Consider the following 12,774-nt stretch of genomic DNA (forward strand, 5'->3'; position numbering starts at 1 on the left):
AGTATAATCCCGACCACAACTCGTATCTATGGTTTTTTGTTAGTTTTAAGTTAAAGTATTCAATTTAATTTTGTTCATTTTAGTAAGTTCTGCTCATTAACTATGACTTATGTCTGCTCGTTTTAAGCTTGTTGTAATATCATGATTTTGATTTAGTTTATCTTGGAAAATCGTTGTTGAAATTAATGCTACATAAAAAGTGCAGCTCTAGTTTGATAGATAGCTAAATGTTTTGACGTCTATTCAATCTACTTTGATTAAACAGCTATGTTAGACGTCTTATCTAGTATCTAGGCAAATTCTTTCACGTTTTTATAGATGTCGAGAATTGTAATTTCTGACTATTAATTCTAAGGAAGAAACAGTATATTTCAACTAGGATATCAGCCCAAAATTTCCATAGAATTCATTTGAAGATATATAAGCAAATAGTCTGAGTTAATAAAACTGCAGTAAGTACTATATTTGGACACAGCAGCAAATAGCACTATGTTAAGACCATTTATAGAGCTATGCAATAGCTGTTGCATTGTAAATAGGCTAGCCTCTTTGTTTATTTGGTAAAGGTCTAGATTAGGTGCTGTTCAGAACCAAATATGTTAAGAAAACAAGGGTTAAATATTTAAAAAATCATACTATTGAGTTACAACTAAAGTGAATATACCACTCAATGGCTTTTTTTTGTGCTCTTTAATCATTTTTGTCAGAAATGAATTCTAGCCCCCACCCCTAGGCTATATAGGCCTGTACCAATTCAGGGTATATATTTGGGTAAAGTTCTACCAAATCATATTATTGAGTTGGGAATAAAGTGAATACACCATTTGATGCTTTTTTTATGCTGATTATGAATATAATAGCCTAATCATTTCTATTGGAAATGAATTTCAGCCCCCCTATATAGAACTAACCTAACCCTGAATTGGCATATATAGGGGGGGCTGAAATTCATTTCCGATAGAAATGATTATTATAGGCCTGTTTTTTCACTCATCAATGTGCTAAGATCTTATATCTTTTGTCAGAAAACGCTTAAAAGCGAAATCTTTGAGCAAAGATCTTACATCTTTGGTTGTTTTTGTGCAAATGTTGTCAACTACAACAGCAACTGGGAGGTGTGAAAGTGAATAAAGGATTGTTGACCAAATTTGTGAGAAAGAACATTTATTTCTACCCATATTTTACCATATCTGCTTATATTTGATATTAAGTTAAGTTTCATTTTAATAGGTTTTTCCTGGTGCCTCATTTTATTTACCTGCATTTTTATGTTAGAAAATTTTTATTTTCTATTCCCAAGGGACTTGTCCTTTGTCTGCTAATAAACAGCTGTTTGTTTGTTTGTAAATAAGGCCTAGCTGAATTCAGTGTCCTTCTTCCGAATTTGCAGCCAGCAATAGAGGGCAGTTGCCAAACGCTAAATACTAAAAACACCATTGATTACGTTGGCTCGTCCATTTTTGCGTATTTTTGGTGGATAATTTGTGCAGAAGGGAGCAATAGCAAACAAACAAGAGGCCGTACCAGCGGGATTTTGATCCTTAAACTGCTGGGAATAGGTGATTTGAGTATTGCACTTCCCACATTCTGTCTACCGCGAAAAGTGTCAAGGCAATAAATTTAGCATTCTGAGCATCGACAAGACATAATACTTTCATTTGAGCACCAGGAGAGGAAAAGCTAGCAGAAGAGGCGAAAGTACCTGTGGCAAGTGCTCTAGTGGTATCTGCTGAGAGTTATTTGTCCAAGAGCAAATCATTTGCAGCAAATTGTGTCAAGTTTATTTTGATTTTTGTCAATAATTTATCCTAAAGTTTGGACTTTACACTAACGCTACCTAGCGGCGCTGCATTCTCGTGTTCCTGGTTGCATTCTGTTATCCAAGTTGCGTTCTATTACCTGTTACCTGAGTTGCGTTTTATTTGGTGTCGCCTTGATATCAGTGCCTGAAAGTTGCAAAGTTGCAGAATGCCACCAAAAAGGCTTTGAAAAAGCCCAAGAAAAGGCAAAGACATTTGCGCTGCTTGTGATGAGAGTCTGGATGAAGAATCTAGTGCAATGAACTGCGACATTTGTAAACAATGGCTTTGCATTGATTGCCTTGAAATTAGCAAACCCAAGTATAATCTTCTGACAAAAATGACAAGGAGATAAGGTTGCAAATGGAAGTGTCCTGTTTGTAAGGGTAACGCCAATAGTTGCGCTAATGCAGCTGAAATACAAGCCATAGTTAAAAAAACGCTTGAACCACTTGAACCTGCAATAACTGCTGTACAGGACCTAGATATTAAAATCAAGAATGCAGTTAAACAGTCATTTAGTGAATTTAAAGAAGAGTTCAAGAAAGACATTGATGCCAAGTTCAAGGATGTGGAGACTTGTATTACTTCGCTTGAAGAAGCCCCAGGGGCTGCTAGTAATCCTGATCTGTTACAAAAGCTAATCAAATCTCAAGTAGAATCTCTTAAAGATGAAATGAACCAGCAACTCGAGAGCCACGTGAAAAAATTGATCGCTGAAGATAGAGATAAACAAAGACACAAATTAAATATGCTAGCATTCGGAATATTGCTGCAACCCAATGATGAGACATTCATTCGTGACTTCTTATGTAACGAATACGGCCTACAACGGATAGCTGTAAAAAATGTTTGCCGCCTCGTCAGTCCCAATAACTCCAGGAATGAAAATGATTTGCATAAGGCAAGCCCCATAATTTTTTTTGGTTGATGAATTAAAAATTAAGAAAGTGATCCTGCAAAAGTCATATGAGAGAAAAGGAACTGGCCAAATTCAATTTAGAAATGATTTTTCAAAAGCCGACTGTATAAAGAGGACAAAGCTATATGAAGTACTTCATGTGAGACAAGCTAATGGTGAAGAAAACCTAGTCATTCAAGGCAACAGAATTGTTCCAAAAAACGTGCCCACCTCTGCAGCACCAGCTGCAATAGAAATGAACTAGAAGATTCTCAAAGAAATATATATAGTAGCGTAAATAGCCCTGTGTCTTCTCATGATGAAATTAGTACTATTGATGAATCAAGTGATTCTTTTTTGCAGTGCAAGATCAGTAAGCTGTATTCTTTCCGAGCAGACTGTTTTCATGAGTGACGTTTCAAACCACAGCAGCATAGAGTCTGGGGAATGTAATGATCTGGATAATAGCCCGAATAAAAGTTGCACGCATTGGATGAACAATGGTCTGAAAGTTGTCTTCAGTAACGTAGATTGTTTAACGTCAAAGCTCCATGAGATAAAATATGCTGTTTCGACGGAAAAAGCAGACGTTTACGCTTTCTGCGAGATTAAACCTAAATGGACCAACACTCCTCTTGGAGATACCCAGATCCAGATACCCGACTATACCTTGGTCACCAACTTATCTAGAGAAGGAGGAAGAGGAATAGCCGTGTACATCCGAAGCTCTCTGAAGGTAGGAAGCATAGATATTAATTCAGATTATGAACCATATATTGAACAAGTGTGGATATCTGTCCTCCTGCCTTGTGGGCCATTTTACATTGGTTGCATGTATAGAAGCCCCAGTTCTTCTAGCCTTGAATCCTCTTTACTTGCTATGAGTACTTCAATTGATATTAAAATGAAGCTATGAGGAAACATAATTATTGTTGGTGATTTCAATCTCCCAAATATTCAATGGGTCAACGGATTTGGTTTTTCTGAAAATAGTTTAATAAGACCATTCCTGGAGTGCCTATTTAATTATTCTTTGTACCAGGCAGTTAACTTCCCGACAAGATATAGAAATAGCCAGAACCCTTCGCTACTTGATCTACTACTAGCAAAAGACCAAGAGTCTATAATAAGCATCGAGCCCCTACCACCATTTGGAGCTAGTGACCACATTATCATAAGTTGCAGTTTTAGACTGTATCCCCAAAGACTAGAATTTACAAAACACGTGTACACTGATTACAGTCTAATTCGTCAGGAACTGACTCAATGTGATTGGTCTTTCATTGAGAATACAGATGTGGAAGAGTCATGGAGAACTACAAAAAGAATATTACTGAAGGCTATTGAAAATCACTCTTCTACAAAATGGAAAAGGAAACCAAAAACCCTCCCGTATATTACAAAAGAAATAAAAATGGCTAAGAACAGAAAAAAGAAATACTGGAAGCTGTACACAAAGAATCAAAACCAGGCTGACTATTACACAAAATATAAGCAGGCGCGTAACCAGCTTAGAAGTCTCTCCAGAAATATCACCGAGAAGTATGAGGAATCAGTGGCAGCTGCAACAAAAACTAACCCTAAGAAATTTTGGAGGTATGTGTCATCAGGTAAGCCTGGAAGGCATTCTGTCACTCAACTTGTACAAGACGGATCTAAAATCTGCGACCCAAGGGAGATAGCTAATGCATTAAATAAGCAGTTTATTTCAGTATTCACAGTTGCAGATAATGCCCCACTTCCAGACCCCCCACAGTACGAAATTCAAAAAAGTATGCCGCCCATTAATATTACTAAAGTAGATGTAGAGACTCGACTAAAGAAGATTAACCCAAATAAATCAACAAGATCTGACAGAGTGCCCCCTTGGCTCTTAAAGGAGACGTATGCAGTACTATCACATCCTCTCACCCTACTATTCCAAAAGTCCCTAAATACTAAATCTATTCCACAAGACTGGAAGGAAGCTTACATTACACCTGTTCATAAAGGAAGCAGCAGAGATGAAGCCAGCAACTATCGACCAGTTAGTCTCACCTCGGGAGTGGGAAAACTTCTTGAAGGCATAGTTAATTCAGCCATTATTGAACACCTAAATGTGAACAAGCTACTATCTCCTAGCCAGCATGGCTTCCGCCCCAGTCGATCAGTTGATACTAACCTCATTGATGCTTACGAGCATGTCACAGAACTTATGGACACGGGATCCCCAGTTGATATGATATTATTAGACTTAGCGAAAGCGTTTGATAAAGTATGTCATAGGAGGCTAAATTCTAAACTCCACGCAATAGGCCTCCACGATGAAGTCATAAATTAGACGATGCAATTTCTTACCAACAGGAAGCAGGTGGTAAGAGTATTTGGGGATGGTGGATCAATTTTCTTCTCAGAATCAGCAGATGTAGAAAGCAGAGTACCCCAAGGCACAGTTTTGGGCCCAACTCTATTCAACATCTATATTAATGATGCATCTTCAATCATAAAGAATAAGATATGCTTATATGCTGATAATTCTAAAATAATCGGTCCGATTTATGACCCCCAAAGTACCAAAGACATCCAAGCAGATCTCGACGCACTCTCAACGTGGGCAAAAACCTGGCGACTAGAATTTAATATCCAGAAATGCAAGGTCATACACATTGGAGAAAACAACCCTCTCAGCCAGTATTTTATGGAATCCAATGGTGGTTCTAAACAGCCACTTACAACCAGTCACTGCGAAAAAGATCTGGGAGTTTTGGTTGATAACAAGCTCAAATTCAACTTACACACGCAGTCTGCAGTAGCCAAAGCCAACCAAACTTTTGGTATAATAAAGAGAATGTTCTGCAGTAGATCTCCAGCAGTGATTACTAAGCTCCTAAAGGGCCTGATCCGACCAAAATTAGAATTTGGGATGTCCATTGCCACGCCAGTTAACAAGCTTGACCAATCGATTCTGGAATTGGTGCAGCGGAGAGCAACGAAATGCATAAGGGGTTTTAAAAATTTGCCATGTTCTACCAGACTCCAGAGGCTCAAAATACCATCTCTCACATACCGACGTAAGCGAGGAGATGTATTGATGACATTCAAATTGATCTGCAACCACGATATCATCCCTGACTTATTCCAGTTAGATAGTTCGTCAAGAACAAGAGGGCACCCCTAAAGCTCTACCGGAAACGCGCTAATACCAGGCTGCGAAACAAATTTTTCTCCAACCATGTGGTTGGCTTATGGAATTCCCTTAGCCAGAATGCAGTCATGTCCCCTAATACTGAAGCCTTCAAGTCAGCTGTTGACAGAGATTGGTGCAGCAAGCCATGGCGCACAGTTTGGGATGCGCCCGATGAGCTGAGCCACCATCATCATTGACCGGCGTCTACAGGATTCGTCCTTATCGCTGGCTAGTGCAATTTAAGGTAATTTAAGGTAATCATTCTGCTCTGATCAGTGGTCTGAGAACAATGATGAGTAGATCATCAAAGTTCTCTCATCATTGTTCTATATAGCAAAACAGTGGCGGTCTTCACACTTTTTGCTAACATCAGTGAGGTGTAAGATCTTAGAACAAAGATGAGTTAAAAAATGATAATCTTTGCAGAAAGATATAAGATCTTAGTGCTAAAAAACGGGCCTTATATTTGTAATCAGCATAAAAAAAGGCATTGAATGGTGTATTCACTTTAGTCCTAACTCAATAATATGATTTGGTAGAACTTTACCTATATTTGCCAATTCGGGGGTGGGGGGAAGTTTAAACTTACCTCCCATTTAAATAATAAATGAAATTACACCAGCACCCCCAATGTGCAAATATATACCCTGAATTGGTATACATAGGGGTGGGGGCTAAAATTCATTTCCAACAAAATTGAATATTATAGGCCTATTTTTAAGAGCATAAAAAAAGGCATCAAGTGGTATATTCACTTTAGTTGTAACTCAATAATATGATTTGGTAAATATTTACCAAACAAGGTATATGCCTGGAGAAAGATCTGTAGAGAAGGAAACATGTTAAGAAAACAATTCTTGCTTCATAACATGCAGAATAGGCTAATTGTAGGCCACAGATTTTGCATGCAGCCTTGATATACTTTTCTTGGTAAATTTTTTGCAGTTCATATTATTGACTTACAAATAAAGTGACTATACCTCTCAATATCTTTTGGTAAAATTCTACTTTAACTACTTTTGGCTATCTTAGAAAGGGGTTAGGTTAGGAAAATGAAACTTTCAGGGATGGTTCTACAGGCTAAACTTAGTCCTGGGAAGTTATTTTGAAGTACCTACATCTACTCCTTCTCTTTCTAGAGGGTCCTGACTATTGATGACCTTCAAAATCTGTGTGTAATAAAAGTGAAAGATATAAATTTAGAATTGTGACTCCTGATAAAGAGACATGTTAAGAAAACTATTCTTACTTTAAAATATGTATAATGATCCTAGTTAACATATTATACAAGGGGAGAACCTTTATCATCAAGTCTTTCCTCTAAAAATCCTTGTTTTTCCAGCTTAAAAGAAAAAAATAACAATATTCTCCATGCTAAAACACAATATGTAAATCTTTTAAATTGCTGCTATGAATTGCCAAATGAGTTGTTCTGGAGATAGCATTCATCCCAGTCATTGTTAATTCCATTCTTTTTTTACTGAGCAGTGGTGGAAATGCAAAATATTAATACAACAGTGGCAAAAATATTGCTATAAATATACATATACATACAGAGTATATAGTATAGGCATGGGCGTAGGCAGCATATTATCTAGGGGGGGGGGCAGTCAATAGTGTGATGGAGGGCCTTTTATCAACTGCTTTGCCAACCATCATGCTTTTTCAGCCATATCTAATGTAAATTTGAAGGTCTAGGGGGGGGGCAGCTGCCCCCCCTCCCAATGCCCATTAGTATAGGTTAGGCTAGGTTTTTATATTGATTTCATTTCTTTTCAATTCCATGCATATTTTGTATTTTTGCCACTGCTCATTAAAAAAAAAAAACAGTATTTTTGCCACTGCTCATTAAAAAAAAAAAATGGAATTAACAATGACCGGGATGAACACTATCTATAGAACAACTTATTTGGCAATTCATAGGGCCAATTTCAAAAGATTTATGCATTGCATTTTAGCATGGAGAATATTGACATTTTTTTCTTTTAAGGTGGAAAAAGAAGGAAAAAAGAGGAAAGACTTGATGATAAAGGAGGAGTCACAATTCTAAATTTATACCAAGTGAAACCTTGCAAAATATAACTTCTGCTTAAATGAAGTACAACAAACTTGTTTTCAGCTTCACAACTTGGTAAATTTGCAGGTGGTACAATAATTCAGCTAGGATGAAAGTGAATACATTATTTGATGCCTTTTTTTAGGCTCTTTCATAATTCAATAATTGCTTAAATTGCAAAATGTATCTTGGGTCCTCAAAGGGGCCCTAAAGATGTTTCATTTTTATAACCACACAAAGAAGTTTTCAACACTTGTTAAATTACTGAAAAGTTGTTAAATACACATCACTAGTTTATAAATAAGTTGTTCAAGAGTAGTATATTCCAAGAATACTTATTTATAACAATTCAAACCTCATTTATTAGGCAACTCAAATATATATTGTTTTCCTAACTTTTCAAGTTTTTCAAATGCCATCAACAAAAATATCGTTGAATTTTGCGATGCGAAACATTTCCGTCGACAATCCAAGGTATACTCCAATTCGGGATTTATATTTTCATCTTAGGGGTAGGGGTGGGTAAATATTAAGGTGAATTTTCAGTTGGCCATATAATTTAGCTAGGATAACAGTGAAAACATCATTTGATGCTTTTTTTTATACTCTTTCATAATTCATATAAAATACCTTAAGGCCCCTTTAAGGGCTCAAGATGCAATTTGCAACAGAAGTAATTATTGAATTATGAAAGAGTTTAAAATTTTGATTAGATGTGTTTAGGGAAATGGTGGGCATGGAAGGGGTGTTAGTTGCCTTCCAATCACTTTTGACTATTAAGAAGGGCGCTAGCCATTCCAATTTCCAATCGAATGAGCCCTTTTTGAAGTTTATATGACAACTCCTTCAATATGAAGTGCCCTAGTATGGAAAAAAAAAATAATTTGATACAAAGTCCCCCAAAAATGTTTGAGGGAATGGTGGGTGTAAGAGGGGGGTAGTTGCCTTCCAATTACTTTCAACTATTAAAAAGGGCACTAGCTCTTTGAATTTTCAGTCAAATGAACCCTTTTTCAAGTTTTTACAACAACACTTTCTATAAAAACCTTATATGCCCCCAGGGCATACCTTCAACCCTTGCCCTGAGGGCTGTGAGGGGGTTGTCATCCTCAAAGACCTAATTTCCAGAACTTTCAACTACATTAAATAAAACAGCTATCTCTTAATTTTGATTGGATGTGTTTGGTGGGTGTGAGAGGGGGGTTAGTTGCCCTCCAATCACTTTCAACTATTAAAAAGGGCACTAGCCCTTTCAATTTCCAACTGAATTAGCCCTTTTTCAAGTTAATATGAAAGTGCTTTCTGCAAGAACCTTATATGCCCCCAGGGCATAATTTACAACCCTTGCCCTGAGGGCTGTGAGTGGAGGGGTTGTCAACCGACAACCTTAAACAACTAATTTCCATACTTTTCAACTATGTTGAAAATTATGGAAATTATGGACATTTATTCAACTATATGTTGAATAAAATGGCTATTTAAAATTTTGATTGGATGTGTTTGGGGAAAAGGTTGGTGTGAGAGGGGGGTTACTTGCCCTCCAGTCACTTTTTACAATTAAAAAGGGCACTAGCCCTTTCAGTTTCCATTTGAATGAGCCCTTTTTGAAGTTTCTATGACAACACTTTCTATAAAAACCTTATATGCCCTCAGGTCATAATTTACAACCCTTGGTCTGAGGGCTCTGAGGAGATTATCATCCACAAAGACCTAATTTTTAAAACTTTTAACTATGTTGAACAAAATTGCTATTTAAAAATTTTGATTGGTTGTGTTTGGGGAAAATGTTGGTGTGAGAGGGGGGTTAGTTGCCCTCCAATCACTTTTGACTATTAAAAAGGGCACTAGCCCTTTGAATTTCCAATCGATTGAGCCTTTCTTGAAGTTTCTATGACAAAGCTTTCAATAAAAACCTTGTATGTCCCCAGGCCATAACTTACAACCCTTACCCTGAGGGCTGTGGGGGGAGTGTCATCCTCATAGATATAATTTCAGGAACTTTCAACTACTTTTAACAAAATTGCTATCTCAAAATTTTGACTGGATGTGTCTCTATAAATGGTGGGTGTGGAAGGGGTGTTAGTTGCCTTCCAATGACTTTTGACTATTAAAAAGGGCACTAGCCATTCCAATGTCCAATCGAATAAGCCCTTTTTGAAGTTTCTATGACAACTCCTTTGATACAAGTGCCCTGGTATGGAAAAAAAATAAATAAATAATACATTATGCCAACATTGTTCTTTACTTAGGCAGTGCGATTGTGCTGCCAATGATTTAAACAGAAGACAATTTAGGAAGACCCTAGGCCAGGTCTATCTAGACCCATGATTCCCAACATGGGGTGTAGGCCCCACTGGTGAGGTATGGTGATATTTTAGTGGATCATGGGCAGGATGTGCACCTTTTGGCTGAGTATGCTTTAGAGCCTTAATTTTGAAATTTTTGTTTATGTAAATGATGTCATATTCATATGCATTTAAAGAGCAAAAAAGATACATGATAGTATTGCAGTGACCTCATAAATTGTGTAAAAATGCATTGAGACAATATATTTCATTAGCATAAAATTTGCCTAGAGTATGAACAAAAAAAATACCAAGTTAATGGCCTTTTAAGCTTCCTTCAAGTGAAAATACATAAAATTTTGAATAAATAAATTTAAATATCATGAGGAGGGCATCAGGATTTTAGAATTGTCTTTTTGGGACATGACCCAAAATAGTTTACAAACCACTGATATAGACCTATGTATTGAGTAACACCTTAGAAGTTACTTGTAAATCTCAATGGTGTTTGGTCTCAAGCTCATCAAGTGTATATTCTCAAAATTTGGCTTCACATGAAAAGCCAAAACAAAATAAAATAAAATAATGATTGGCTGTGTGAGTGTTGCAGATCCAGTTTTCAAGAAAAAAAAAATATGTCAAGTTGGACAAGAAAAATTCATCATCAATGTCTTCCTGCTCAATATATTGAAATACTGAATCAGTTGGAAGATGGTGATCATTTTTGGCCTTTATGACAATGTGCTGAGTACAATTGCAGTCAGTTCATTTAAGTGTCATATTTTTTTCACATGCTGACTAGGCCAGATATTTTAAACTAAGTGCTTAAAATCTATTTTTCTTTAAATACATTAAGTAATTTAGACCTCTTTTGAGATATACTTTCAGTTGCTTTGTTGTCAGTCAATACGCCAGAATTTTCTACTCTGAGGATGAGTACGAAGTGACTCTAAATATTTCTAATAGTATTAAAATACATGACTGGGGTTTGAGATGCCGTGAACGTTACCTTTAATCCAATTTACCAGCAAAATAGCTAATATGGGCCTTGTAGAAAATGGTAAAGAGATACCCTTTCCACTATGACTTGGTTTGTATCTTTGATTGCCGTAAAACCTGGGATTGGCGTGATACTTGATTCTATCCCATAAAAGGCAAGTCTTTGTACTGTATATATAAAAGATAGTGTATATGTCCATTCTTGTAGCAATGAGGAACATGATCCACAGTAGATTGTTGGAGCGCTTATTTCCATGTGAATTTTTCTACACACAGGAACATTGGCAACATCTTTGGAAGAATCTTTGTTAATGGCATGTAGGAACACCTCTGTTTCTGTATACTGCTAGTGGGTGTTGGTATATTTATGTTATCATTTTCCACTGTGTCTACTGCCTTACTCTTGTAAACTTTTGTAAATGGTTCTAATTTTTTTACACTTTGTACCCACTCTTCACTTCCCAGAATGTACATATTGGGGCAAGTGGTTTTCATCACATCAATAGCATTTATTCTTTTATAGGAACCTGAACTTATTCTGTGCAATAGAACTAATTTTTTTTGCTTCTGTTCGAAAGTTATGTGCTGTGCCTTTGGCACTTTATGAGCTTGACATGTAGTGACAGCCTGGGCTTGTGTAAGGCGATTTACCTGTGGCCAATAATTTTTCATATGGTTTAGGATTTCTGCCTCCACAAACTATTTTGAATGTATTCGAATGGTGTCACCATCCTGAGGATCTTTCCAGAAACGGTACTCGCGTTCAGTGGTTTGAGGGACAGGGGATGCCAGCTCATGTTCCATGTCCATCACCAGTTAGTAGAGGGATCATAGTGGATCTTCTTATGGGAAGTAAACCACCTAAATTGCATGAAGTGATTTTTTTGTAGCCCAAAATTTCAGACTTCTCACAAGAAGTCCTTCAGACTAACACAGAGGAGGTTTAATACCTTATGTTTCTTCACTTGGAAGTAAAATATTTATACTAAGTATGCAATGCAGGTGATAATTATTATAATTATTATAATTTTGTTGGGTGTTGTTTGGAGGTTCGTTGGTTTTCGGGTCCGGTAAGTTGAGCTCTAATTATTTTTTTTTTTTTTTTTTTTTTTATATTTCTTTTTTTTTTTTTTTTCTTTTTTTTTTTTTTTTTTGTTTCTTGGTTTTTTGATTTATTAGGAGGGTTTTCTCCCGCACAAGCATTGCTTCAGGGAATCGATGATGTATATATATATTTTTTTTTTTAAATAAACCCATTGTTACTTACTTAATGCAGGTGATAGGGTTTGCAGAAATAGTAGTTTTTAATGGGAAACCTTAGTTTCCCAAAAAAACAACAAAGCATTGTGGTAAATTTTTTTTGCTTCCAAAAATGAAAGGACTTGTTTCTTTGCCCTTGATTTAAGCAATGACTTATGTGTAAGTTATTCCAGTGGTGTCAATTCCCGAAAATGTATTGGGGGGGATTTGTTTATTTTTCTATATTTCCACACAAAAAAAACAAATTTTTTTCAATGGTAATACCAAAAAGGTATATTTCAAAGTCTTAGAGGGCAAAATATCCCCCT

At 36.4% G+C, this 12,774-nt stretch overlaps 1 protein-coding gene across 1 annotated transcript in view; it reads left to right on the top strand.

Moving 5' to 3' along the window:
* Positions 1-376: 376 nt before the first annotated feature.
* The window catches only part of LOC148940587 (uncharacterized), a 55,921-nt gene continuing 43,523 nt past the window's right edge, over positions 377-12,774 (top strand). The window contains exon 1 of the mRNA XM_089104807.1: positions 377-452. The gene's annotated coding sequence lies outside the window, so the exon portion shown is untranslated. The remainder of the gene's footprint in view (positions 453-12,774) is intronic.

This window comes from Artemia sp. Qi Xiang Cuo, chromosome 19 (genome assembly GCF_049724085.1).
Source record: "Artemia sp. Qi Xiang Cuo chromosome 19, ASM4972408v1, whole genome shotgun sequence".
Lineage (NCBI taxonomy): Eukaryota > Metazoa > Arthropoda > Branchiopoda > Anostraca > Artemiidae > Artemia > Artemia sp. Qi Xiang Cuo.